General features: G+C 39.2%; 1 pseudogene across 1 annotated transcript; it reads left to right on the top strand.

Moving 5' to 3' along the window:
- The first annotated feature begins 1,098 nt into the window (after positions 1–1,098).
- Positions 1,099–2,619, top strand: LOC100601899 (annotated as a pseudogene). Its single transcript, XR_004032344.1, has one exon. The product of XR_004032344.1 is annotated as a vascular endothelial zinc finger 1 pseudogene (transcript).
- The last annotated feature ends 4,512 nt before the right edge of the window (positions 2,620–7,131 follow it).

Below are 7,131 nucleotides of genomic sequence, written 5' to 3'. Positions count from 1 at the left end.
TATAGAGACACTGGATACGATTCCTCTGGCAGAGGAAAGGTATATGGTCTGAGGCTTAAGAACTGGAGGTAGGACTAGATGCAGAGGCAATGATGAGCACTTTAGATGAATCTATTACCCCTACTTGTAAAGTCAAGGGAAGAATAAGCTTATTTTACCCTTTCCAATTATCTTTGTTTAAAACTTTGTCTAGTAAATTTCATTTGAGGATAATTAGCAAACATCTGGTGTTCTATAGCTATTTCCCTCCCCACGATATAGATTCTTCTCACTTGGGTGAGCATCAGTGGCATTCCCTCTCCTTTCTGAGGAGGATTTCAGTAAGTAGGAAATCACAGTCGAATGCAGTGCTCTTTCTTACATGGGGTGATGTATTTTGCTCATCTACAGCTACAGTAGTAAAGTGGTCAGTTCATTTTTCCATTTTAGCTGCCACTGGTCATGATAGTCAAGAATGTGACTCTGCAGATGTGTTAAATAGTTTTAAGAACATAACAAGAAAGTAATCAGTCTTTTATTCAATTTGTCATTTAATTTTCCTAATTGTAACCGTCCTCTTGATAAATACCTTGAAGTTAGTGTTTTGAGCTGAGGCAGGAGATACTGAATTATAGATCCCAGAGTTATCTGAAAAAGAGCATCTAAAATCAATATGAAAATTCACACCAAAAGTCCAACTGAAGAATTGATTTGAAGATCTGGAAATATTAACAGTACTGTATTAGTCTATTCTTACACTGCTATGAAGAATAGAAACTGGGGATGTTGAGGAGCCACTGCTTTGTTGTCACCTCCTCCGGCTGAGGAGGCTCCCCGAGCGGGGGGAGTGGGGAGAAAGGGGGGGTCGGCCGCCGCAGCCATGGAGGCCAACTGACCTGCGTTCCTATTCCAGAGAACAAGTTGGGAAAACCCAGTTCCCCCTTAGAAGGCTTCATGTAGAAGTGTGGGGATCCTAGGAATCCTCAGAGAGTGATTCCTATAGTGGTTCTACAGCATTTCACCCAAGAAGCAGGGACCTGGTGTGACCCTCGTGTGTGAGTGAGCTTCAGCAATGCTGTAAAAATACTTCATGTTGCCACAGACACCTGAATTGGTCAAATGGCAGCCCATGTAGCTTCCCATCACCAACAGCAGGCAGCACAGAAGAGCTTGCTGCCCCTCCTGAGCTCTGCCGTGGAGCCCCCTGTTCAGAAACCATTGCTTCCAATACCAGTAACTCAGAAACCCCAGGGTGCACCAGAAACATTAAAGGATGCCATTGGGATTAAAAAAGAAAAACCCAAAACTTCATTTGTATGCACTTACTGCAGTAAAGCTTTCAGGGACAGCTGTCACCTGAGGCGCCATGAATTCTGCCAAACTGGGACCAAGTTGGTGTCCCGGCCAAAGAAAACCCACACCACGGTGTTACCCCTTATCTCTACCATCGCTGGGGACAGCAGCCGAACTTTGTTGGTCTCGACCATTGCAGACATCTTGTCAACAGTCACCACATCTTCCTCGGGCACCAACCCCAGTAGCAGTGCCAGCACCACAGCTATGCCGGTGACTCAATCTGTCAAGAAACTCAGTAAGCCTGTCAAGAAGAACCGTGCTTGTGAGATGTGTGGGAAGGCCTTCCGAGATGTGTACCATCTCAGTCGGCACAAGCTCTCCCATTCAGATGAGACGCCCTTCCAGTGTCCTATTTGCAATCAGCACTTCAAGAGGAAGGACCGGATGACTTACCATGTGAGGTTTCATGAAGGAGGCATCACCAAACCCTATACTTGCAGTGTTTGTGGGAAAGGCTTCTCAAGGCCTGACCACTTAAGCTGTCACGTAAAACATGTCCATTCAACAGAAAGACCCTTCAAATGCCAAACGTGCACTGGTGCCTTTGCCACCAAAGACAGACTGCGGACACACATGGTGCACCACGAAGGCAAGGTATCATGTAACATCTGTGGGAAGCTCCCGAGTGCAGCATACATCACCAGCCACTTAAAGACTCATGGGCAGAGCCAAAGTATCCACTGTAATACATGTAAACAAGGCGTCAGTAAAACAGGCGTAAGTGAAGAGACCAGTAACTAAAAGCAGCAGCAGGAGCAGCAGCAACAACAACAACAACAACATGTGACAAGCTGGCCAGGGAAGCAGGTAGAAACACTGAGACTGTGGGAAGAAGCTGTTAAAGCGAGGAAGAAAGAAGCTGCTAATCTGTGCCAAACCTCCACGGCTGCTACGGCACCTGTGATTCTCACTACTCCATTCAATATAACATCCTCTGTGTCGTCTGGGACTATGTCAAACCCAGTCACAGTGGCAGCTGCAATGAGCATGAGAAGTCCAGTAAATGTTTAAAGTGCAGTTAACATAACCAGCCCAATGAACATAGGGCATCCTGTAACTATAACCAGTCCATTATCCATGACCTCTCCTTTAACACTCACTACCCCGGTCAACCTCCCCACCCCCGTCACTGCCCCAGAGAATACAGCACACCCTGTCACCATCACATCTCCAATGAGTCTGCCCACGCCTATGACATTAGCCGCCCCTCTCAATATAGCAATGAGACCTGTAGAGAGCATGTCTTTCTAGCCCCAAGCTTTGCCTACATCACCGCCTTGCTAAACAGTATTATAAAAACAAAATGTGGGTTAAAGTAAATATTTACCAGCAACTTAACTTTTAGTTGATTAAAGCAAAAATTAAACCATGAAAGTGGGAGATTTTATTACATTAGTTAATAAGAGTGTGGTAGCATTTTTCTCCAATTTGGCTGGGATTATTCAAAGTAGGCTGTGTATGTAACTTATCACAGGACCACTTTAATCAGAAATTCCTTTTAGCTGACAACATTGCTTAAACAGGATAGTAGTTGGCAAGATGAAAGGCCAGAATTAAAACCAATCATAAATAAGTAGAACCCACTTCAAAATAGAAAAAAAAAAAAAAACAGCATTACTATTTCTAATCCCAAGGAATCACTTTATTGTAAACACTAGCAGAACTCTTCTCCCTATACAAGGTGGATGGCTGATTTTAACCTGAAATTCTAAATCCACAGATTGAGAGCTAGTGTAGAATTGTCTGTGTTTATTGTTTTTATGAGTAAATACATGCATTGTCATAATAAAATGCATTTCAGAGAATATGCATTTTACCTTGGGGAATATGTTAATTTCAGGCAGCATTCCCTATGGGAAAGGTGATACCAGCTCTGATATGCAAAGCATATGATAATTTATCATTCTAACTTCAACATATAATAGGGATTGTGGCCTGATATTTGGAAATGTAAATATTGCTCAGCATATTAATCCCGATGGAATATAGCATTGTAGTTGACTTTAAAAAAAAAATTAAAAAAAAATTCTACAAATTGTGTTTTGCTAAGAAAAGCCTCAGCTGACAGAGGAGAAGTCAAGTGTGTGGACAGGCAGGTTCCTAACAAACAGAGGCCAGTGGGACTCCTGTTTAGGAGCCAAGGAGTGCTTTGGAACAGTTCAAATATATTGCTTTAAATTGGAAGACGCTGGAGGCACTGGGATGTGATATGCCCCTCTGTCTCCCAATCAGAGCCTGTTGATGTTACAACAGAGACAGATGTGTTAGTTGCTCTCTAGAGTTTATGTCTTATATTAAATTGTACAGTTTTTATTCTAACCACTAACTAGGTAGTATATACCCCTTCAGAACATGCAGAGTGTATCTTTTTTAAAATTTCTCCTTCCATTTCTTAAGTATTGCACAGATTTGTTCAACTTTATAAATATGGACATCACTTTTTGTCTTTTTTTGAGAAAACACTTGTATCAGTTTTGTGGTGTTTTCAGGGAGACAGCTGTCTGCACTCCCTGCAGAAACCCAGCAATGATTGTGCACGTTGAGACATGTGCTTTCTATTTCTTAGCAGGATATTTTATCTCTGTACATAAAGTAGAAACCAAAAGCTAGGGAAACAGATACTCTTTACACCATTATGCCGCACATTGTTTTTAAAGCATTGTGTTAAAAAAAAAAAAAGTTAACTAAAACCAAGACTGTGATTTTTTTTTAAGTTGCAATATGTTTTTGGTTTTTTTCATTTTTTAATCATTGCAGTTAAGAGAAATGGAAATTAGTTGTGTTAATCTTGCAGAATGTTTGCAGGACTGACTATCAAACTGGATGATTTCTGTTTATACCCTACTGTGTTAGTTCAAGCATCAAAATACCTTGCATCTGAGACAGACTTCCTACCTCAGGGACAGGTATCTGTGTGTCGTTATACAAAACAGTTCTAGGGGGTTGAACTACATAGCAAAAAAGTAAAATAAATAGTACTTAGTGTAAAATAACTTTATAAATGATCTTTTGTACTTTAGGACATTAAATTGTACAACTTTTATATATATAAAAGCTTAGGAACTTTCCGTTTAGCAGGAAGGCAACACATTCCTACACTTTTAATGTATATGTTTGTTATAATGTCCATGTAAACATGCCCTATGTTTGTGTCTTTTAATTAGTTTGTCTCAATAAACAAAATGTAGAGAAAAATTAAAGAATAGAAACTGGGTAATTATAAAGGAAAGAGGTTTATTTAACTCCCAGTTTTGCAGGCTTAGCAGGAAGCATGGCTAGGAGGCCTCAGGAAACTTACAATCATGGTGAAAGGTGAAAAGGAAGCAGATACCTTCTTCACAAGGTGGCAGGAGGGAGTGAGTGCCAGCAGGAGAAATGCCAGACACTTATAAAACCATCAGATTTCATGAGACTCACTATCATGAGAGAAGTATGGGGGAAACTGCCCTCATGATCCAATCACCTCCCTCCCTTGACACGTGCAGATTACAGGTCCCTCCCTCAACACGTGGGGATTACAATTAGAGGTGAGATTTGGGTGGGGACACAGAGCCAAACCATGTTAAGCACCAATTCCATTCAGACGTTTCCCTCACTTCATAATTCCTTCCTTTCCTCCTTACAGAAGTTTTCAGCATGAAACATAATTCAAAGTATAATAAATTGTATACATATCTACATCGATCCATACATATATATAAAGAAGAGAACAGAACTATTAGATATTATTGTTACCTGAAATGAACTATTTAATAAATTTAATTGAACACAGAGTTTGTTTTAATTTGTGGGTAACAAAAACCAAAAGGATGATATAACCATTGTTGTTTGGACAGGATATGAATTTGTCTGTTGTGACTTTTCCATTGTGATTATATTGAAAAAAACATTGTGGGAATCTTATGTGAACTGTTTAGCAACATAATGAAAAATATCATTCTTTTAAATCTGAAGTATTCTATCAATTCCTGAAATCTCCCAAATCATCATCTCATTATACATCACCTGTTGGTAATGGGACTCATGAGTGGCTTAGAATGAGATTTTACCTTTGTTTCTGCAAAGTACCACAGGGCATTATAAGCTTACACTACGTTTTGATCTAATTTCTTGGCTCAGAAGTGTCCAGACTACAGAGGTAATACAAATCTGAGCCAGAAAAGGCCCAAGTCCCTGGTTACTAATGTTTAGGACAGGATTATCTCCACCCACAACCAAGCCTGAAACAGACACAGCTTTCTTGTAATTGGGAAGAATATTCCAGTTCATATTTTGACTAAGGAAACAGTAATGTCAGGCAGTGGTTGAAATTTTGGGGTCTAGCAGGGAGCAACTGCCATTCTGGAGTTCTTTACATTCACAGTATTAAGATTTTTCTGCCCTCAACAGCAGAAGTGGGATGCAGAAGCAAGGTCCAGAACTCAGATGCATTACCTAATTTTAGCCTTGGGGTCGATACCACCAAAAAAACCCTGAAAACTTTAATTTGTTACACCTTTCAACTGTTTGTTTCAACTCAACATTCATTCTACTGACTCATCTGCTTCTGATTATCTTGACTTCTGGTACCTTGAATAATTTCTTGCACCTGGTTTTGCTTCACGCCTCAATCCTGATACTTGTTTCTGCTGCTGTTACTCTGAGTTCTGGATTATTTTCTTGATTGCAATTTACATTTGCCAATTTAGCTAAACACAACACCCAGTTCAACATAGTCCCAAAGACCCTACACACAGGTACAGGCCTTAGGTTTATCATTCCTATCTAATTCACATGCAGAATCAGGGAAGGGAATTAGTCCATGCCTGGCAGGGTGGGTGTCTTAGTCTATTCCTTCTGCTATAACAAAATACCTGAGACTGGGTAACTTGTAAATAATAGAAATTTATTTCTCACAGTTCTAGATACTGGAAAGCCCAAGATCAAGGCATAAGCAGCTTTGGTGTCTGGTAAGTTCTCACTCTGCTTCCAAGATGATTCCTTATTGCTGCATCCTCCAGAGGGAAAAACTACTGTGTGTCCCTGTATGGCAGAAGGGATGGAAGAGCAAAAGGCACTAGGGTGCTCCCTCTTCTAAGGTCCTATCTCTTAATATCTTAGGGTTTAAGTTCTAACATATGAATTTTGGAGGGACACATACATTCAAACCATAACAGTGGGGCTCCAGTCTTAGAGGAAAACTTAAGGAAGGTTTTCAGAAACTTAAATGACTAAAACTTTAGTGCCGTTTTTTCTTTTCTAGCCAAAATTAAAACATTTTATTGACATATATTAAAGAAAATAAACTATAATCTTGATATAGAAGACTAATCATAAAGATGTAATTATCTCAAAATTGGCTTATATTTTAATATAATATCTACAAACGTTCTTATAGGAATTTTTATAGAACTTGACAATCTAATTCTGCATTTGTCAGAGAACAGCAAATGAACAATAGCCAATATAATAGTAAAGAAGAACATGGTACAGGAAAATGCCCTAACCAATATCAAGATTTATTATAAAGTTTTCATACATAAAAAACATGACATTAATGCAAAGTTAGAAAAACAGATTCTTGGAACAGAATAGAGACCTCCTAAAACAATAAGGATGCTCAAAAATTTGATTTGTGAGAGTCTGAATATTGAAGATCAGTGGCTAAGGGATAAGATACTCTATAATTAACCTCACGAAACTCAATTATCAGTATAGAACGCAATCAATTCCATATAAAAACCTAAATGAGAAAGATAACTTCATAAAAATAATTTTCATATAGTTAAGAATGTTTTTAAATAAGGCTTAAAAAAT

This window comes from Nomascus leucogenys, chromosome 11, assembly GCF_006542625.1.
Source record: "Nomascus leucogenys isolate Asia chromosome 11, Asia_NLE_v1, whole genome shotgun sequence".
Lineage (NCBI taxonomy): Eukaryota > Metazoa > Chordata > Mammalia > Primates > Hylobatidae > Nomascus > Nomascus leucogenys.
This window is presented reverse-complemented; position numbering and strand designations above follow the sequence as displayed.